This window comes from Dermochelys coriacea, chromosome 9, assembly GCF_009764565.3.
Source record: "Dermochelys coriacea isolate rDerCor1 chromosome 9, rDerCor1.pri.v4, whole genome shotgun sequence".
In the NCBI taxonomy this organism is placed as follows: Eukaryota; Metazoa; Chordata; order Testudines; family Dermochelyidae; genus Dermochelys; species Dermochelys coriacea.
This window is the reverse complement of record NC_050076.1, coordinates 68,516,442-68,539,438: the sequence shown is the minus strand read 5'-3', so window position 1 is coordinate 68,539,438 and position 22,997 is coordinate 68,516,442. Positions and strand designations below refer to the sequence as shown.

At 39.3% G+C, this 22,997-nt stretch overlaps 1 protein-coding gene across 9 annotated transcripts in view; it reads left to right on the top strand.

Annotated features, from left to right (window-relative positions):
- DIAPH2 (diaphanous related formin 2) overlaps nucleotides 1-22,997 on the top strand; it is an 835,399-nt gene that overhangs the window by 411 nt on the left and 811,991 nt on the right. The window lies entirely within an intron of this gene.

The following is a 22,997-nucleotide window of genomic DNA, read 5'->3' as shown; positions in this document are numbered from 1 at the left end:
CGGGCACGTGCCGGGCACGGTGGGAAGAGGCTGGAGGGCGTGTGGCGGGGGTGGGAGGCTGGCGTGGGGCAGGAGTCACGCGCCGCGGGTGCGGGTCCAGGTGTCGTGCTGCCGCCGCCCCGGCGGTTGGTCTTCCGGTTTGGGAGCCGGGCGGGTCCTGCGGAGCGGTTTGCGTGTCCCCCAAGCCGTGGGTATTGTGCATGGAAAAGCCCTGCCGGTCTCTGAGACAGCTGTTGCATGCTAACCCTAGCGCCCGGTTGCAACCCGAGAGGAGGCGCGGGGACGGCTCTGGGCTTGTGAGATTGAGCTAATGATGCTGTCTTTAAAATACGGCTCCTTCAGGAACGGTTCCCCCCGCGAGACAAGACCCGTGACTCATAGCAACAAGTACGGGTTTTGCCCAGAATCCGCCTGTAAACCTTGTTTGGGCTGCCTCTTTGCAAGGGGCTCTGAATTCAGCCCTGGTGTGGCAGTTTAAGCGATTTCAAGTGCTCACACCAGGGCTAAACTAAGTAATCACTGGGGTTACCTTTACACTGCTACACCTGTTCTGGGATCAAGAGTCTCGCTACTGATTCTTCGATAATCAACGCACCAAGAAATAGATATAAGCAGTCAATGCACTTCATAAAGTGCCTTCTAAATGTGAAAATAATTAATAATTTTAAAGTCACCATTGGGGTTCAGTGGCTAACCTGAAGACTCAGAATGTATTAAAATTTTCAGCCACTAAGCATTTTTAAGTCTTGTTAATCTTGCACAGTGGAATTTAAGCGGTTTCTTAAAGTAGCTGCGTTTACTTATTTCAGTCATTATCTCTGTGCTTTTGTGTTTCAATTCCCAATGAAGAGATGGAACTGGCACTTATAAAAAGCTAAATTTTACCAGATCCCTACACTGTCAACTAGGAGACTGCTAGATGAATTTACCAATTTGTCTTCTCACTTGTTAGTGATAAGGGGGCTGCACTGCTCAATTCTCCTTATTTTTTTTTAAAAGCATAAACATAAGGCAATATATGTTGAAATTCAATGCCAACAGGTGTTATGGGAGTCCAGAACTAGGAAATAGTGGTTAGCTTCACTAGGAGGGAGAAATTTAAATAAGTTTTAGGAACATTACTTTGTGATGGAGATATGGGTATTTCAGTGTTGCTTGGTCCCTGTAGCTTGTCTAATCTGCATGACTATTCCCAGACTCAGATTTGTGTGGAGAAAATCCCAGGTATTTGCCTGTGGTAGGTACACTTACTTCCATGAAACAAGACATACTTTTTCAGAGGCACCGTTCTCTCATTCTCTTTCACTCCTTTGCCAGTGAGAACCATGTGTTTGTGTTAGGCCCTTTGCACTCAGTGGAACTGCTCAATGCCTGAAATTACTCGGGTTTGCAGGATCAGGTACTAAACCTTGTTCTTATAAAACTAGTAATATAAAAAAATGCATATTGGCTTTCAACTTTTGCAGCTTTGTTTGGGAATTAGCATCCTGTTGTTGCAGGGGTGGTGGTGGGGGTACAGAATGCTTGATTCAGAGTAACAGCTGTGTTAGTCTGTATTCGCACCTTAGAGACTAACAAATTTATTTGAGCATAAGCTTTTGTAAGCTACAGCTCACTTCATTGGATGCTTGATATACACCAAGCTCGGGGGAGTAGTAAAGAGGAAGGGGTGTAGGGTAAAAAGACAACTTGCCACAAGTGGCTGTTGTGGTGGCTCAGAACTTCCAAGGGGACATTAGGCTGCGCTCAGCTGGAGAGTTGCTCCTTACTTTAGATGAGTAAACTTGTTAAATTTTGTTGGTTTAAACTGTAGCTGAGAGGAGCTGCTTGCCTCAGTGGATTCAGTCCCCTGAGCTTCAAATGAGTTGTTTCTCATGCACCTAAGCTTAACTTCCTTATCTTTGTACAGGTAATAAAGGTCAGGGAATATTTCAAACATGGGAGGGGAATTCCACTGTACTTCTACTTATGATTGTTGAGTTGTCTGAAATTAAATTGTGTGTTTTCATGATAGTTTGGTATAGTTGTTTTCTTGGCATAATTGGGTTACTCAGGATCTGCCAAGTTGAGTAAGTTATGCAAGTCATCCCAAACTAATGTCAATAAAGACTCACTGTGCCTCAGCATCTTACAACGTATTTTGTATATGGCGATACTTTATAGAAAAACTGTTTACCTCCACAATGCCATTCTATAAAACTTGAAGTTTGACTTAAATCTGTAAGTCTAGGCTTCTGTATTACAGGACCCTGAGCTCAACAGTACTTTGTTATGAGGGAGAGAAAGTATGCACTGAAGGCAGCAGGGGAAACTCTAAAGGTGATCTGAATAACCTTCCATATAACAACTGTATTAAAGAGTAACATCCCTGCACTTCACAGGCATGGAAGAGAACTGTGTTGCATGTCAAATGCTGGAGTGTGCACTTGGCAATTGTACAAAACTCCTCTTCTTAGCTCTCATCAGAATTTATCATATGTGTCAGGCCAGTGCCACCATCTCCAAGGTTAGTAGAGAGTTTTACCTTTAGGGAAGAATTAAAAGCTTTATGGGAGCTGCTTTCAAAAATTAATTGGGCGTGGATGTTAGACATGGTCCCAGATGAGGTGGACTACCCAGCAACAAATCTGAGGTAATTTAATCTGTGTGACTGACATATCAAACTGCTATGAAATTCACCCTTGGAATTTCACTGTTGTGCATGTAGGTATATTGGTTTATGGCTCTGTTTTGTTTATGTGACTATGATTTAGAGCAGTGGTCTCCAAACTTTTTTGGTTGTGTCTCCCCTTACTTTGTCTATGCTCCCTGGGGGCTGGTAGCCAATGCTACAGGTGGGATTTTGGTCGGGAGCTGGGAGCAGAGCCATGCCGAGAGCGGAGCTGGGGCCACGGCCAGGAGCCAGTGGCTGTGGCCTGAGTGGAACTGGGGGCAGAGCGGGGCTGGGTGGCGCTCCCTTCCCGCTCTTCGTGGAGGCTGACCTGTGCCCCACAGTTGGAGACTGCTGATTTTGAGGCATAGCTGAGTCTAAGCAAGGGTGGTGGATGTTGCTTGTTGATTGGCTACACCACATTGCTGTGAGCATCCCAGTGGTGCTCAGATATGTGTTCACACACTTCTATTCACCACAGTTAGCCATATAAAGTCTGTGGAGTCTATCCAGCTCATCTTTCTAAAGAGGCACAGTCAAATAAAATTGAAGGTCTGACTCTTAGCTAAGCTTGTGAGTTAAAACAACCAAAAAACCCAAACCAAAACAAACCCCAAAACAACAACAAAAAACCCTGTGTGAAACTATTTTGTCTGTAGTTTCCTTGGTTGTATATAGTCAGTTTCCTCTTCATTTGGTTCTCTCAGAAACAGAGAAACTCAGAAAGAATATGCAAATTGACCCCTTAGTTGAAGCAAGGTAGATTACTTGAGTATAACATAATTTCATATGTTGTATTGTGAAACTTAACAATAGAAGCATCCAAGTATACATACATTGGCACTAAAAAAAGGCTTTTCACTTTCTGACCTGTCTACATTTAAAATAGTATAGCTTATTGTTTAAAAATAAGTAGTGTTAAACAGATTTGTTATTCATAATGTTTACTTCACAGTTGAGTAATGCTATGATGCAACTACAAAAATAGGATTTTTTACATCTGGCATCTGGATCATGGTAAAGTACACTCTTTTGAGATAGGTTTCAGAGTAGCAGCCGTGTTAGTCTGTATTCGCAAAAAGAAAAGGAGTACTTGTGGCACCTTAGAGACTAACAAATTTATTAGAGCATAAGCTTCCGATGAAGTGAGCTGTAGCTCACGAAAGCTTATGCTCTAATAAATTTGTTAGTCTCTAAGGTGCCACAAGTACTCCTTTTCTTCTTTTGAGATAAGCAACTATTGACTAAAATATCCAAGGGTGACTGCGGCTATCCAAATGTTTACTGTTTGAATGTGAGTTACAGGCATATTCGAGAGCGCTGTGTCTTGACACAATAAATTATATTATGAAAAAGAAATCTAGATCACTATCTCAATTGACTAACTTCACTTAAACAAGTAGAATTAAAGCCTTTGTAGTGGATGCACAAAGATATTGTCTACAGAGCAAACATAAAACCATACGTCAGCAACAGGATTATAAGCAACTGTAGTTGACGTAGCGCAGGTATGTCTTAACACCGTAAATGTTAACTTACTCAAATGTTTTGACCCTCTCAGCAGGAGCAGTTTAGCACTGGTGCACCTGAGGCCTCTTAGGGGGTGTCTACACAGCGACTAGACATGCATGTCTGGCGCATGCGAGCCGACTTGAGCTCACAGTGCTTGGGGCTGTGGGACCCTGTGGGGCGGGAGGGTCCCAGGGTTTGGGCTCCTGCCTGAGCCTGGAAGTCTACACAGAAATTGAACCACTAGCCAGAGTCGACCAGCACAGGCCAAATATGGGTTTTTCTTTGCTGTATAGACTAAAGCAGACCTGGATGGATTATATTATTGGCCAGTTTCTGACAAAGTTGATTGAAGCTAGGTATGTAGAGCAGCATGAACTGCATGGGCATCAACTAGAAAGATATAATATGTCCTGAAGTGTTGATGTAGGTAGGTTTTTGTAGTATGTATCATTCCAGGAGAAATATTAAAATGGGAGAACATCTGATGCACACGTGACCTTCACTGTAAATCTTCCTGCATGAGTTCATGAAGTTTACTGGTACGTTGTAACTGCTGAGGATTACTTTACTGATGAGACTCAGGCTTTTACTAGCTGGTGACAGACAAGGTACTGGACTACATAATCCAAAAGTTCATACTGGAGTAATTTCACTCATGATTCTCTCTCATCTCTTTAGTCATGTTTTAGTTTCCCTTCCTGTTTACTCCACACTGTTCCTTTGATGAGAGAGTGCTCTCTCTGCATGCTCTCCTGGGTCTTGCTTAACAAGTGGTAGTTCTGTTGTTAGCAAGTATAAGAAGTCTTCAAAGCAGAAATGGATCAGTGTAGGACAGAGGGAGAGGAGCAGAGATGTTAGCGAGTTGCTCTTGAAGATTTTGCAAGAGAAAGTAGTGGGTTGCTAATGGGCGCTTTTTCAGGACATTTTAAGTAGATTGAGCAGTATAAAACAAAATAAACTGTCTCTGATACTGTTTCACAAGGCCTGTAGCCATACCCTTTCAAACTTGGCTCTCTTTTGATGACAAAAGGTGAGCAGGGTTGGATATATATATATGAAAGATACACCTTTTAAGGTAATTCCCCCTTGTCCCTAAGATGTTACATGTAGCAATGGTGGTGGTAGACAAGCAACAATGCCCCAACTTTAGTTCAAGAACTAAGCTGGCATTTAGAGTTAGACGAGATGCACAACCATGGCCCTGGCCACCTGTAGTAATTTAACTTCTTTGTAGTACTCTTCATAAGAGCAAACAGTGAAGTTTCACTGTTTGATTTATGCTGTTGTTCTGCCTACCTAACTTGCTGTGCAGATTCAGTTGGATAACTCTTTCTCCTTGTCCAAAGAGAAATCATTTGACGACTATTTTGTTGCAGCTTAAATGTGAAACCCTGTGTACAGGATCCAGTTAAGCACTACAATCCTGTAGGCAGTATTTAGATGTAGTATAGTGCTTTGAGACTTCATAGATCTTGTTATAACGGTTCATGTTTTCACAGAGCTTGTATAATATCCCATTACTTAATGCATTTATGTATGTTGATAGGAAAGAGTAGCAAATGTAGACAATGGATAGGCTGAAGTGAAAAGGAGACTTGGGTTAAAAGATAAATGTAGAATATTACGTATTAGTAGCTACAACATAAGATATTGAGGACATAAATATTGGTGTTTTGGTGGTGCCTCGGAGCCTCCCCATGGACAAGACTCCTTTATATTCAGCACCGTATTACAGATAACAAAAAGATGGCCCTTGCCTGAAAATACTTGGTTTGTAAGGTAACTTTATGAAATGTACATAGTATGTGACACTTAATTGAGTAAAAATTCAGTGAAGAGTAAAATTTTTCAGTCTTGACTATCATAAGACTGTTGATGGACAAAGTGTAAATCCTCCCACAGAAGTTCTTAATGAGGGGAGAAATCATGAACCTGTTGAGTTTTGTAAAGCATCTTGCATCTAAATCAAAATTTATAGTTCTAAAGCAGTGGCTCTCAACCTTTCCACACTACTGTACCCCTTTCAGGAGTCTGATTTGTCTTGCGTACCCCCAGTTTTCACCCCACTTAAAAACTACTTGCTTAAAAATCAAAAAGTGTCACAGCACATTACTGAAAATTTGCTTATAAAAAAAACAATTGGAATATAAATATTGTACTTAAATGTTAGTGTATATAGAGCAGTATAAACAAGGTATTGTCTGTGTAAAAATTTTACAATACTTGTTTCAAATACTGTAATAAGTGCCATAGCTATTGCCAAATCTTACCATCTTTTCAGTGGGATCTGGTGATCCTTCTATACAGTGACTTTATAATACACTCCTCCTGTTTCTGGTTCCAGCACTCAAATAAAACACCAGACTTGTTTGCTTGGAAAATGTCATGTTCAGTCAGATTGCAAAAGCTGTTAGTGTGCATCCTTTGAAATATTTAACCGTTTTTGAAGGAAAGTTAACACACTCGCTGTACTTGCCTTGCTATTTATCTACTGTAACTAATTTTTCAAAAGAATAGTTTAAACTAACTGCACCTTTTAAAACAATATACTAATAAAACAAACGATCAGCACATTAAAACACTTATTCAGAAGGCTTTGAAGCCTATTTATGGCTGAAACAAGTAGATGCTAGGTGTGTGTTTTCAAACAGTTTCCTAAAGTTTGACATGCAGTTATATTTTTGTTTCTAGTTTGGTATGTGAAAAGCCATTGAGAAATTGGTCAGTCTTTGCAATCTTAGGGGGATCTGATGGTGCAGTGGCAATGATAAAAATGGTGCGAATAGTTGAAACACCAGTGTTTACAACTTGTAAGGAGTATAGCTAATTGTTAAAACTCAATATTTTGAAGCGTGTTGCTATACTTTGACTCAAGCATCATATATCTAGAACCAAAACTACAGTCAAACCTGGCAATCCATCTTCATGGCTTTAACATGCCCATTCACAATGTATAGATGTGTAGCACTGAGACGCACATAATCAGTTAAAACAGACAAAGCTGCACGTGCTCTGTGACTCTGAAAAGGGAATGCTAGTTTTTACTAAGTTACTGAATAGTCTGCTTTTCTCATGTGCAGCTGACAAGTTTTCACTTGATTATTCATCATTATTCTTCAGATTTCCAACCACAAGCTGCTTGACAGTTATAAGATGAGTAAAATGAATGAGTGCTTTCTTGCATGTATTCTATGCAAGTTCTGTTTAAGTTGAGAGTATATCTAGGCATTTTCCTCTTGATGACTTTTCTTCAGACAGCAGATACTCATCATTTGGAGCATGTTTTAGGGAAATCTGGAGAATCTGATTATCTTCAGAATCTTATTTTCCTGTGAAAGTTGGCAATCAAGAAATTTTTTTAGTGTTTGTGTAACAATTGCTAACATTGCAGATAGACTTGTAATCAAACTTTGGATCAACTTAAACTTGTGTACGACATTGGAATCAAATCTTCTGTTCCTGTTTATCTGCATGAAATAAAATAGCAGAATGTGCAAATTTCTTCAGATTCTTTCTTCATTTGCAGTCTTCTAATAAATAGATAAACCTTAACCTTATTTTGCTGCTCAGAAACTTTGTGCAGCTTTAGTGCAGTGGTTGGTTGCTAACCTTTTATGTAACTTGACATTTCAGGAGGTTGCACACACTTTCAGAAAGTTAACCTCCATCCTCTAAAAAATCAGGCCCCTCCGAGAGAGAAATCTTGAGTCGACAACCCCCAATTGCTAGTCAAATTGGATAATCTTGGATAAAATTGGATAATCAACATTAATAGGACACATTGATATATACATTTACTTGGGCTAAATTACATTGCTACACCTTTCACTGGGTTTTTTATTTTCAACTTTAAAAACAATGATACCTTCAGTGCCAAGGAAGGCTTTGAGATGAACAGACGGTTGCAGTGTGTGCAGAAAATGTATGGACTTTTTTTTTTTTATTTTTTTTCCTTCTGTCCTCTTTATCAATTTGTGCATAAGTAATTTTTTTTAGAGGATGGAAAAGTCTGAAGTTGCATTGAATTAGTATTGTGCTTTCACAACTGTAGCGTGAAGGTATTGGGGAACTGTGAAACTATAGGCAACTATAATATTATCACAACATCCAAGTGAATCCACTTAAATCAGCTGTACATGAAAGCTTATGCTCAAATAAATTTGTTAGTCTCTAAGGTGCCACAAGTACTCCTTTTCTTTTTTAAATCAGTTGGTGACTTTGAATAGGGGCCTCAAGGGGTGGGGGAAAGAGAGTTGGTCTTCAAGTTGTATAAGGGAAGCAAAATGAAAAAAGTATAACCCCGTAGTTCATAATATTCTGTTTTTTGGTAACTATTTAAAAAGTGTGTCTTGTTAAATGAGTTGTCCAGCTTTGTGTTTACATTAGGACACGTAGCGAGACAACTGGGAATAGTTATAAAAAAAAAACAAAACCCCAATACTTTAACAAAACCACATTAGTTTCATACATGTTGAATGCAGTTGAGAAATAGGAAGATTTTAAAAGTAGGGCTGTCAAGTGATTAAAAAAAATTAATCACACTGTTAATAATAGAATACCATTTATTTAAATATTTTTGTATGTTCCACATTTTCAAATATATTGATTTCAATTACAACACAGAATACAAGGTGTACAGTGCTCACTTTGTTTTTATTACAAATATTTGCACTGTAAAAAACAAAAGAAATAGTATTTTTCAATTCATGTAATACAAGTACTATAGTGCAATCTCTTTATTCTAAAATGTAGAATTATGTGCAAAAATAACTGCACTGAAAAACAAAATAATGCAAAACTTTAGAGCCTACAAGTCCACTCAGTCCTACTTCTCATGCAGCCACTCTACACTGCCACTTTACAGTGCTGAAACTTTCTTGCTCAGGGGTGTAAAAGAACACCCCATCTGCTCTCCGAGTGCTGCAACTTTCAGCACTGTAAAGTGAAGGCGGGGACATGCATCCATGCTGATGATGGGTTCTTCTCAATAACATCCAAAGCAGTGCAGATGGGCACATGTTCATTTTCATCAACTGAGTCAAATGCCACCAGCTGAAGGTTGATATTCTTTTTTGGTGGTTTGGGCCTGTAGTTTCTGCATTGGAGTGTTGCTCTTTTAAGACTTCTGAAAGCATGCTTCACATCTCATCCCTCTCAGATTTTGGAAGGCACTTCAGATTTTTAAACCTTGTGTTGAGTGCTGTAGCTATCTTTAGAAATCTGACATTGGTACTTTCTTTGCATTTTGTCAGATCTGCAGCGAAAGTGTTCTTAAAATGAACAACATGTGCTGAGTCCTCATCCTAGACTATAAACACATGAAATATATGGCAGAATGTGGGTAAAATAGAGCTGGAGACGTACAGTTCTCCCTAAGGAGTTCAGTCACAAATTTAATTAATGCATTATTGTTTTAACGAGCGTCATCAGCATGGAAGCACATCTCTGGAATGGTGGCCAAAGCATGAAGGGGCCTATGAATGTTTAGCGTATCTGGCACGTAGATACCTTGCAAAGCTGGTGACAAAAGTCCCATGCAAATGTCTGTTCCCACTTTCTGGTGACATTGTAAATAAGAAGTGGGCAGAATTATCTCCTGTAAATGTAAACAAAGTTGTTTGTCTTAGTGATTGGCTGTGCCAGAAGTAGGACTGAGTGTTTTTGTAGGCACTAAAATTTTGCATTATTTTGTTTTTGAGTGCAGTTATGTAACAAAAAAACTCCCTACATTTGTAAGTTGCACTTTCACATAAAGAGATTGCACTACAGTACTTGTATGAAGTGAATTGAAAAATAGTGTTTCTTTTGTTTATCATTTTTACATTGCAAATATTTGTAATAAAAAATATAAAGTGAGTTGTGTATATACTGTATATATAAAGTGAGGTTTGTATTCTGTGTTTTAACTGAAATCAACATATTTGAAAATGACGACGAAAATCCAAAAATATGTAATAAATTTTAATTGGTATTCTGTTTAACAGTGCAACTAAAAGCTTACTCATGCATAACTTAAAGTAGACACACTTCTTTAACACTAAACTTGCTGTCCTGACTGAGAACTTAAATAGAAATACTATACGACATGTGTAAAATTAGGGCTGCCCACTTTATTAAGATAAGTAGCTGCAGTCTCTTCAGGTGGCTTTTATCCTCAAATTTCTTTCTTTGTTAAAATGACGTTGTGATGACTCGCCTGTCTAACAGTAAATGTCTCCAGAGGAGTTTCTATAAACAGTTGCGTAGGTGATACCTCAATTTAAGTCCAGGTTTTAATCAACTCTTTGGATTCTAGCTTTAACCCATGGTAGTTCTGTCTACACTTGGGCTCCTGCAGGAGCTAGCACTTGCTGGAATATAATTTTAAACCCTAGAGTAAAGGACATGGTTTTACAAACTTTGCCTCTCCAGTCTCTCAGTAGAGTGCTCTCAATTAAAACTGCTTAAATATTTTTTAAAATTAAACAAAAATCCAGACAAAGGAAGAAGAGACATGACTTGAGTAAGTTGACTTTTTGGATGAGCTCTAGTCTTAAATGTCTTGGTGGTTGTTAGTATCTTGCAACGTTAAAGATGAGTCTTGGTATTCAGTGAACTTTAACGGATGAGGAAGCGCATTTTATTTTTGTGTGGGAGAGTGAGATTATCATAAATTGTTTTGTGGAACTCTACTCCTTCCACAGTGCTGTAGAAGTATTCTGGGCAAGAGAGCTGGCTTGAGGACCTGTACAGTGGAGGAGGAGAAGAGGCAGAAGTATAAACTGAATTGATAGCTGTGAAACTGAAATTGTCTCCCTCAAATATTGGGATGCCCCTAAGGAGGAGAAAACATGATATTGTGTTGCTTGTTTGTTTTGTTGTTGCTGCAGCAGGCACTGGATGTCTGACTGGCTTTGAAAATGACAATTATGAATGCTTCAGACAAGTATGTGACAATTTGAATATATTTTCATATTTTATTGCTCATTCGTTTCATATGGTAGTTGACTTTCCTGAGATAGCATATGGTACTACAGCAACAATCTATTTCACTTTGCAGCAATATTCAGCAGTGCAAGTGCTCAAAGTACATGAGTAATAAAATCACTGTTCCTTCTATACTTCTTTTCCAGGTTAAGTAGATAAATGAGAATACACAAAAAATTAATGGTTCCAGATGTAACATCTATAGAATGTACAATAGTTTAGTACTTTCCTTGGATTTACACTGAAGATGAAAACTGACCAGCTGCCATCAGTGCATGCTTTCATGGTTACATTTTGTTAGAAAATTTATCTTTTTCAAAGTAAGATGGGAAAATCAGTGACATACTTGTTAGTCTCTGCAGACATGGGTTGATTAGAAAACATGAATATAAAAACTCTGTCTTGCAAGTCTCTTTGGTAAGAGTAAATTAAAAGTGCATCCTGATGGTCTGAAAACCAATTTGAGATGCCTACTTAGTTTACCTTAAGTGAATTTAGTGCTTGTGAAAGGTGCCAGATGGGCAATACTGGAGAGAGGGGAAGCCATCTGTCCATATAATTGGTTTGGCACTGGCATTGGAAGAAAGTTTGCTCTAACTACGGTGATGAAAACTGGGGTGAAAGACTAATTTACTCCATTTCCTTTTGCAGTCCAGGAAATGGATTGAGAACTTGTTATAAAATGGTCCCTAAATAGCCTTTCGATCAATTCCCAGTACTTAAATAAAGGTGAAAATGTAGCCTATACATAACTGAACAATCCAGTTGCCAAATGTCATGTCTTAATTATGGGGCTAGCTGCATCTCTGTCCATGTACCTGTCTCGAAGAAGTTGTGCCTTTGCCCATACTTGTCTTATGGTGGAATTTCATTGTTCTTCTGCTTACATTAAGACTTAAGCACGCGATTCTAAGCTTACCGTGGCATGTGACCATGCAGGTCTGACAATGTTTTTGGTGCTTGCCTCACCTCCCTTCAGACAGTGATTTTCACCAGCGCTCTTAAGTATTTTTATTTAGCAGGTAAATGCAATTTGAGAAAAAACATGAAAACCCTTTATACGTACATTTAATCTCATCTAACTTCAAGGTTGATCATTTAACCAATCTCCAGAATAATTGTTCAAACATTTTAAAGCACTAATTTATTAGAATGATAACAGAGTAAGATGTTATGGTCTTCAGTGGGCCTAGCCTTCAGTATTTAGGTCTAATTTAAAAAGAAATTACTTAACTGAGATATATTAATTCAAATATGAAGGGCTGAGTCGTAAAAAAAACCTTTACTCTTTTTTTTAACCACGTTAATCTAGCATTGAAGTGTGATGGTTATTGAAGACTGAACAACTACAAAAGCAAGAGAAATTAAAAACAATAAAATGTACTAACAATGTCATTTTAAATGGATTTATACTAAGTAGGCAGCCGGCCAACTCTTCATGCAGTTTAATGGCTGTGCATCTTTTCTCTGGGGGAGGAAGTTTAATGAATGTGAACCTTCTCCCCTCCTCCTGTCCCCCCCCCCCCCCCCGCAATCTGTTTGGAGTTATTCTGTACGTTTGTCAGTTTAGATTTGTAAGCTCTTTGGGGAAGGATCCATATCTCAACTTGGTTTACAAGTCACATTAAACACCATGTACATTGATGGCCTAGTACACAAAGGAAGAAATATAAACATACATAAAATGTTTGGTTGGAGTCTTTTTAGAACAATCAAGGTGCTCACCTTTTCCCCAACAGGTGACATTAACTTACAATAAAATGCATGATCAAGACATTTAAGTAGGCGTTTAACAGATGGTACTATGATGCAATCAAAAAGGTAAGCTGATGCCTATATCCTGGCATTCTTGCTGGAATATTTGAAAATATTTATCCAGTCAGTTCACTGGCTTGCCAAGCCGATCTTACTTATGTTGCCTGATTTTAGGAAGTCAATATTATTAACTTGGGTAATATGGGTTATAGGCTTGCCAATTAATTTGATTAGAAGATAAGCTTTTTGTTTCATAATTAGGCTACATAGTGTTTGCAAGGCCTCGGGGGTATGACCAGCACACTTACACTGAGACAAATGTGTAAAGACTTAAAGACTTTTGAGATAAATGGAATAGTACTCAAATAGTAATTGGTAAAATAATTAGTTACAAATGCAATAATATTGTTTTAGAGATACATGTGATATTATGTAGTGTAAAGCTTTTGATTGATAACCTGGTGGTAAGAGACAGAGGACCAGCCTTGCCTCTGGCATGCCAAAAGAGTTCAGATTCAGGTTTTAGTTCCTCAGTTTTTGAGTGGGAGGTGCAGAGCTTAGAAGAAGCTTAAGAGCTATCGAAGCTAACTTAGAGTTTTACTTAACTAATAGACTAGTACACTTAGAAACTTTGGAACTCAGAAGCTTAGCAAAACTGGAACTTAAAACTCAGAAGCTTCCTTGGCATGGTGGGTCACCCCTCTTAGAGCTTGAACACTCAGGCCCTCCTTCTATGTTCAACTTGATTTTCTCATCCACAAAATGTGATTACATGTACTTCATAGGCTAGCATGTTTGTACGTACTGATGACATATTAATGGCATTACATCATTGTTAGATCAGTTATTTTTGTCCTACCCGTTTTTTTTTTCTTGTGGTGGACCTGTTTGAGTTTAAAAAATACGAACTTAAGAAGCTCCCTATGCCAACCCGCTTCCATGCATCCTTTATCTATTTATTTTTAAAGGTCACAGCCATATATGTGTGCTAACTTTGCCTTAGCTCAACATACAGGATGTGTCCTGTAGGTCCCTTGCATTACAGCCAATATTCTTTAATATAAATCCATAAATCTATTGTAATAAAACAAATATTCAAAACTATAAGAATGAGAAATCCGTTAGAAAAAAAATATAGGTAAGCAAGCAGGCTAGCCTTCTGGCTACACTTAAGCTTTAATGCAAGCTGTTAAAAGGGCGTTGTAGGATTTACAGTAACTGAACAGAACCAGTTACGTGATAATTACAAACTAAGATTTTCTTTTGCATCTTGGGCTCTCTAGTCTTCCTTTCCCCTAAAATGTCTACGTAACCACACCTTTTTTTCTTCTAGCAATTTCTTCTTAAGGATAGTTAGCAGACTGTTAGGTTAAGGAGGAGGAGTTCCTTTCCAGGCGGATAGAACCGCTAGGACCAATGGTCATATATGATACAGAAACAACCATGTTAATGGGGCTGATTCATTTAAATCCACAATTTAAATCATCAAGTGAGAAGTGTCAGTGTAAATAATTGATTTTAATCAAGTTTCCATTTATACTCTCCAAAAAAAGTGTTCAATGTGTTCTCATTGGTTTACATAATCATTAAAACATGTCATTTACAACTACACAGTCTTTACACTAGATATGGTGCACTTTTTGCTATCGAGGAAGGAACACAATTGCGGTAGTCATTATTTAAACAATTCTATAGCTTAATATTTTCAGATTCTTAATTGTTCATTTTTAGTACATTAGGAAATGATGAATAATATATTTTTGTTAATGATTTGTCAAGCTGCAGTAGGATGTTAACTGGAATTTAAGTACACAACAGTATATAAAATGTATTTTTATTAAACTAAACTTTAAATGTTTGGGATATACAAACTTCTTGACAAAACGTGTTTCACATTTACAATTAAATGATTTATTAAACAGGCTTTTGGTGTAGTCAGTGATTATTTCAGGGCAGCCTGGGAAAATTTTCTAATGTGCCTAAGTGGAGTAGAAATGTAGGTCTACACTAGAAACACTACATCGGCAGCTGTGATGCTATAGCATGGACTTGTGGTTCAGTGATGTAAGGGGTTCTTCTGTCACTGTGGTAAACCTAATTCTTGGAGAGGCGGTAGCTAAGATAATGGAAGAGTTCTTTCGTAGATTAAGTGCTGTCTATACTGTGGCTCAGGTTAACTTACCTATGTCTTTCAGGTGTGAATTTTTTTATACCCCGAGCGATGTAGCTAGGTTGACTGAGCCCTGGTCTACATTACCGAGTTGGGTCGACATAAGGCAGCTTACATTGACATAACTCTGTAAGCATCTAAACCAGTGGTTCTCAACCTGTTTACCATTTTGGGCTGCATATGCAACTCTCCGTTTTGTGGGCTGCATCCGCACAATATATATATATACACTACATGTATGGCCCTGAGGATGTCACATGGGCTGCAGCTGTGTGCTGATTGGGCCGAAAGTGCCTGGGGGCTGTAATTTGAGAACCACTGATCTACACTAAAATAGGGCTCCTAGTGATAGGGCTCCTCACCTCAATGAGAGGCATAATGCTTAAGTTAATGTAGTTAGGTCGGTTTAATTTCAGTGTAGATACTGCATTACTTATGTGAACTGTTACTGCCTTTCAGAAGCTGTCTCACAATGTTCCATGCTGACAGTTAAATTGGTGTAAGCGCTGCTGGTGAGGAAACGCACTGCTGATCCAAGGAGCGCAGAGTGAACATGCAAAGCAGTTTAATTATTGTGGTGACTGTAGGTTGACGTAACTTAGGTTGACTTAATTTTGTAGTGTAGACTTGCCATAACTATGTTTAGGTGTAAACCAGGTCGTAGTCTCCTGATAATGAGACAAGTCTTCTAAGTTAGTCTGTCATTCAGACTTTAAAAACTAGTAGATCTCATCCCCTCCCTCCTCATTTTTATTCATAGAATGGAAAAGAGAGACAAGTTTTCCTACTTTTCATGAATTAGTCCAGGAAAAAATACTTCCTTCATTTGTATCTGCAGAAGAGGCTATCACTTCAGAGTTAGCACTTAAATAAAGTCTGCTTCCTGATGCTTAGCTAGTGACTTCTACCATTTCAGTGGCATGACTTTGTTTGAAACATCAGGAAATATGTTTTGCTTATATGGTTCATATCCAGTCCTGAAATTTACTATGGTTGGCATTATTTATGGGTGATAATTAGATGCCCATGCCTAATTGCTAAAAAAGATGCTGGTATGGCATCTACCCTGGCAAGAATATGATCATCTTCTTTGCTGCCTGCAATTTAACTTTGTTGTTGGGTGTTTGTTTCTTCTGTGTCTCAAAGTTGTTTCCAAACTTCATTAGCAATATAACAGGAATCTTTCTGCAGTTTGTCCAAAGCTATGGTTATATGCTGAATACACTGAAACCTATCTTGTACATTTCTCTCTACTCCTATGTTGACTACTTAGGCTGTGATAGTTCTATCTTGTCATAATTTTCATCACATTGTGATCAGAATAGGCCAATTCTTAATAAATAGCTGAAATCAGTCAGTGGCTGAATTCAGTTGTACATCTTGGGGGAGAATTAGTTTGGATCCTCCTGGCCTTTTCAGTGAACCTGAAAGCAAAATGACTGTTACTAAAGTATTTTGCAATTTCAGCAGCACTTTCCTTTATTCCTGGAGCGGTACTTGTGTCTCTGGCTAAAAGATCATTAAGTGACCACTGTAATCATATGCTGTAAGTTGTATTAATTATCTTCTAGATTTCTTCATATCTTTGCTACTTTGGCAGCCTTGTCTGTGAGAAATCTACCCACTTGAATGTTTGTTGTCAGTTTGTAATTGCTTATACTGCTTCTGTAAGGGTGTTCCTTGTGTATCGTTTGTTCCCGTAAGATAGACAGCCCCATCTTCTGTTGTCACACAAACACACATTACTAGATCATTGAGTGCATTGCACCACCCATCAAGATACATTTTAAAATACTTCCCGTCAGCATTTTTGCACAGTGTTCAATTTCCTTCTCATACACTGTATTTAGCAATCTTGTATACGAGCAGCTGTACTGGGTCAGACCAATGGTCCATATAGCCCAGTATTCTGTCTTCTGACAGTGGACAGTACCAGATGCTTCAGATGGAATGAATAGGACAGAACAATTTGAGTGATCCATACCCTGTTATCCAGTCCCCGCTTCTGAAGGTTTAGGAATACCTGGAACATGGGGTTGTGTCCCTGACCATTGTGGTTAATAGCCGTTGATAGTCCTGTCCTCCATGAATTTATCTAATGCTTTCTTGAACCAAGGTATACTTTTGGCCTTCCCAACATCTCTTGACAAGTTTTACATGTTGACTGTATATTGTGTGAAGAAGTACTTCCGTTTGTTTTTGTATCGCTGCTTATTAATTTCATTGGGTGACCCAGGTTTGTTTTTTATGTGAAGCAGTAAATAACACTTTCTCCACACCACTTTAAAATAAATAAATAATCTCTATCATGTTCCCCCCTCAGTTGACACTCTTCCAACTAAAAAGTCTCCTCACATGAAAGCTGCTCCATACTGTTAATAGTTTTTTGTTGCCCTTTTCTATACCTTTTCCAATTCTAATGCAGGATATCTCGTTTGAGATGAGTCAACCAGAACTGCATGCAGTATTTAAGGTTTGGGTGTACCCTTGATTGATATTGTGGCATTATATTTTGTTTTGTTATCTATCCATTTCCCAAGTTAGCCTTTTTTGACTGCCACTGAATATTGAGCACTCGTTTCCAGAAAATTGAGTCCAAGATCTTTCTTGAGTGGTAACAGTTAATTTGAACCCCATCATTTTGTTAGGATTACATTTTCAGATGTGCATTACCTGGCTCTTATCAGGATTGAATTTCATCTGCCATTTTGTTGTACAGGTGCCCAATTTTGAGAAAGACCTTGGTAACTCTTCTCAGTCAGTTTTGGACTGAATAAGAATTACTCAAGATGCCTGCGAATTTTGCCACCTCATTGCCTTCCAGGAATGGCTGCCCTGCTTGGTGGAGAGGGCCTGCTTATAATGATTGAACCATGTGAATTTGTTGGTCCTGATTACAAACTCATTGATGACTTTGCTGGATGATGAAGTAAGTCCTTTGGTGCATGTTTTAATTACAGCACTGATGGTGGTACCAGCTGATGAGACTGAAGTTTTGGACATTGCAGATGATGGACATTCATGACCCATTAGGTCTAAGCTGGATTCTGAGACAAAATAGTGGTAATCTCTCAGAATATTATTCAGTGCACTGCCTTAAAAAAATTGTAAATGAAATAATACTCCTGCAGCTGTTTGTACCAGTGTTTAAATTGTATAATCTAAACCCAGTTTTGTAGGGAAAATAATAAATCTTAAGGGTTATCTAAATCTATTTAAACCTTTATTTGTAGCAACAACTTGGAGAGAAAAAAGTTAAAATTCCTAAATGCCTAAACGTTACTTTTTAAACAGGAAATCTTCACCTAGGATGTTTGATTATCATAGAATCATGGGACTGGAAGGAGCCTCGAGAAGCCGTCTAGTCCCGTCTCCTGCACTCATGGCAGGACTAAATATTATCTAGACCATCCCTGACAGGTGTTTGTCCAACCCGCTCTTAAAAATCTCCAATGATGGAGATTTCACAACCTCCCTAGGCAATTTATTCCAGTGCATAACCACCCTGACAAAGTTTTACCTAATGTCCAATCTAAACCTCCCTTGCTGCATTTAAGCACATTGCTTCTTGTCCTGTCCTCAGAGGTTAAGAATAATTTTTCTTCCTCCTCCTTGTAACAACCTTTTATATACTTGAAAACTGTTGTCATGACCCCTCTCAATCTTCTCTTTTCCAGACTAAACAATCCCAATTTTTTGAATCTTCCCCCATAGGTCATGTTTTCTAGACCTTTAATCACTTTTGTTGCTCTCCTCTGGACTTTCTCCAATTTGTCTGCATCTTTCCTGCAATGTGGCTGGATACAGTACTCCAGTTGAGGCCTACTCAGCGCAGAGTAGAGTGGAAGAATTACTTCTCCTGTTTGCTTACAACATTCCTGCTAATACATCCCAGAATGATGTTTGCTTTTTTGCAACAGTGTTACACTGTTAACTCATATTTAGCTTGTGGTTCACTATAACCCTGAGATCCTTTTCCGAAGTGCTCCTTCTTAGGCAGTTATTTCCCATTGTGTATGTGTGCAACAGATTGACTAAGCAGGCAGAGAAGGCTCACCTGGTGAAGTTTCTTTTCATCTGTTTGCCAGGCAGCGAATGTTGACCGCTGTTGACTTCATAGGAAAGTTCCAGTAATACTAAGGCCTTGTCTACACTTACAAAACAGTGGAGGTCTACACGTTAAAATGCTCCTCCTGCAAAAGTAATACCCTACTATGCCAACATAATAAAAGCACATCAATGAGAGGCATAGGCCTTATGTCAGTGTAGTTAGGACAACACGGTTTCAATGTAGACACGTTCCATTGGCTGTTGGGTTGTCATTCTTACCCATTTCATGGCTCTGGAGGTATGAAATTGACAAAAAAGCCAGCTCCTGGACTGTCTGGTCTCCACTCTTAGTAGGCTGCCACCCAAGGCTCTTGGCTTGGGCTGCCACCTGGGCTCCCTACTCCCTATTGGAAGCCTTGCTGCCCTCCAGGGTGCCAGCTCCCGGCCGGGAGCAGGGCAGCCAACTGGACACCTGGCATGGATCTTCCAGCTGAGAGCATGAAGGCGAGAAGCCCCAGGGGGCAGCTGTGGGGAGCTGAGAGCCCTTATCTCAGTCCCTCACGCTGCCCCTCTTCAGTTAATGCAAGTGCTCCTGGTGAGGCCATGCACCACTGATAGAAGGAGGGTAGTGTGGACATCAGCCATTGCAGTATTTAATGTGATGGCTGTAAGTTGACCTAATGTAGGCCATCTTATTGTTCTAGTACCCAGAGCCAGGGAGTTAAACTGTACACACTGTAAACTTGTCTGGCATATGCTTTCTGTTTGGGCTAAAAGGCTGTCAAGGTTTATTTACCCATTCTGGTACTTTGAGTGCAGAAGGTGGGGTCCTGCAAGGATTCTAAAAATTAATACTGGCCCTCCCGGCTTGTATTAAACTCAAAAGCTGTAAACTTGGTTCTGACCTTGGATGGATAGATGCTGCCACCACCCAAACGCAAAAACCCCTTTGAGAACCTAGGAAGGCACACTTGGGAATTTCTTCCTGTGGGGTACCCTCAAGCCCTTTTATCCCCCTCCCTTTGGGGAAGAGCTGAGAAAGAAAACCAAGGAAATCGGCTGTTGCCATTACCTAATTAAACAATGTGTGCACAAACCTCTTGGGACACAAAATCCAATCCTGTTATTTAAAAAGATAAATTTTATTAAAAACAAAAAGAAAGAAAATACATTTGAAACTCATGCTATTGCTAGATTTATAAAACCCACTTACAAAATTTCAGCATCAAGAATAACCTTCTTGAGGTCCAGCTTAAAGGTTACAAGCAAAACAAAAGCATTTGGGGTTAGCACAGAGGAGTCCACAAGCCATAAAGAAATAAACAGAGAGAAACCTAATTGCATCTTCCTAGATAGTTCCTGATCTACTTACGTATCTGGAGTTTTAAATGAGTAATTTCTAGATGATTTTTCGTACCTGGCCCAAGCTCTTACAGCATAGCTTCTCTGTGCCTTCTCTCTGGGAGAACACGCCAGACAGTCAAAGGGGAAGTTTTTCCCCAATTTTAAGAAGTTCTAGCCTTCCCATTGGCTCTTTTGGTGAGATGCCCATTCCCTTCCGTTTACTTATGCAAGGAGACTTTTTAACTCTTTACAGGTAAAGCAAGTAGAGAACAGCTACTAACAGGGGTTTTATAGCTAACTGGCTGGTTGAGTCCATAAAAGGGAGCTTACCTCCCTATTTCATTTATCTCAGAGGTTGTCAAGCACTGTAGTAAAATGTTAATACCCAGACGCAAACATTACATTTAGATGGATCAAAGACTGCATTGATGGACAGAGAGTGGTTGGTTGGGTTCCTTCATGTGTTTCCGTACTGTCACCCACTCACATATCCTCTCTGGTCTTCTGATTTCACCCAAGTATTTGTTTACCAGTCCTTGGTGAGATGTTAATGAGAGGGGATACCTCTGTACATGCTTTGCCTTAGCGAGACTGAGTGGGGGATGAGGTCCAGCCTTTCATCATCTTCACCTCTCTCTAGTTCGAGAATATTGTTCTTTCATGGCACTGAGTGAAGCTTCCCAGCCATTTCTCCTTGAGGAGGGAGAACAACCTTTCTAGGTGGACAGGCTTTGTTAAAAGAAGCAAAACAAGTGACTTGCAAAAGCATATGTGATGTGAATTCTGAATAAAGTCTGGTGAGGAGTGAAGTGTCCTTAATGGGCCATCACCACATAATGTCTGGCTCTAATATAAATTTATAAATAAAATATAAATGTAGGACTACAACACACATATATGATGCCAGTACATAGCCAATATTAAAAACTACAAAAAACAAAATGACACATGTAAAAAAACAGGATAATCATAGTTAGCAAATCGTAACCATTGACGCCTTACATGACACACTTTGGATATGACCTTTTTTATATCCTGAATATTGCCATGGTTAAACTGCAACAAATGTACAATCAGACAGCATCATAGTAGGCTCCCTTTCTCAGAAAGGAAAATTTCTGATCTCCAGAAGGTATGTTCCTTCTGATGGTCCAACAGGCAGCCAGAATAGCCTTTTACTTGCTTTGTAGAGATTTACTTTGGCCCCATTGCATCTGCTTAACTTCTGCCAATTAGGGCATCTCCCAGGGGCTGTGCATCATGATCTAAAAAGTTGCCTAATTAGTGGTGGTTTTTTTTTTGTTTTTTGTTTTTTAAGATAAATTCACAGTTGAGTTGGAAAGTGTTTGCATTCCCACATGCTCTGGAAAATGGCATACTCTGGGGAAGAAGGTTCTGTAATGATGTGAAATAGCAGCTTGTTAAATGTTTGACTACCTGGCTCAAGTACTGCAATTAATAGATTAAGCAGGATACAAGTAGACAGAATATCAGGATTTCCCATATAGCAGAATGGAATTGGCTTGAAGTATATCACTATCACACATGTCCTTTATTCAGAAATGTAAATGGGCCAGACGCTCTGTGGCAAATGCTTTAACATATTTCAGACCTTAAGTTTAACCTTAGCTCTGAATTTCTGGGTTCGTAATGCTTATTTTTGGGATAAAAACTTTTTTTTAAAAAATGTTTTACCCTAAAGCATCTTTGAATTTGGACTCCATCTAAGTATAGCCTTCTTGAGAAACTTCCTTTTTGTCAGCCAACATTTCATATATGGATGCAAAACCCTTCTATCGTATTGATATCTAATAAATTGAGTATAAAAAATATTGTTCCTCTCGGTGGTGCCAGAATTCTGGTGCCTTGTAAATTCCTTTCCTAGTGAAGGATAAATCAGTGACATGAAGTCTAAGTATGTTTGAAATAGTACTTGATGTAATTATGTACACTACAGTCCTGGATCAAGTGGTCACAATCAGAATGCAGACAGTCCCTTCATGGGACAGCCTGGTTCCTGGTACCAATAATGTACAAAATCAGTTTTAGCAGAACGCAAACCCTATTGCTGTTTCTAACAGCTTCATCTAAGTCAGGAGTACTTGTGGCACCTTAGAGACTAACACATTTATTTGAGCATAAGCTTTTGTGAGCTACAGCAGGGTTTCCCAAAGGGGGAGGCTTGGATAATCCCAGGTGGTCTTCCCTGGATGTAGTTTTGTAGGGAATAGCATGGGGGCTTGCTTCCCTTCCCCCCTCCCCCTGCCCCCAAACAGTATATGTTGGCAGAGTGGCAGACTGCAATGGATCCCGCTCAGGGCTGGAGGAGCCCAGCCCTGGAGAGTGATGGGGGTGAAGCGGAACTGGTGGGTGGGAGAGAAGGGGCTGGCCCCGAGGGACAGTGGCTGGAGGAGACTGGAGGGTTTACTGTTTTTCCCGCTCCAAGCTGCTTCACGCTGTAATCCGTGGCAGTCGGGAGTGGGAGGGTGAGTGTGGCTGATCCCAGGACTGGAGCCGTTGGCCAGCTGGGTAGGGGGTGGGCAATGCTTC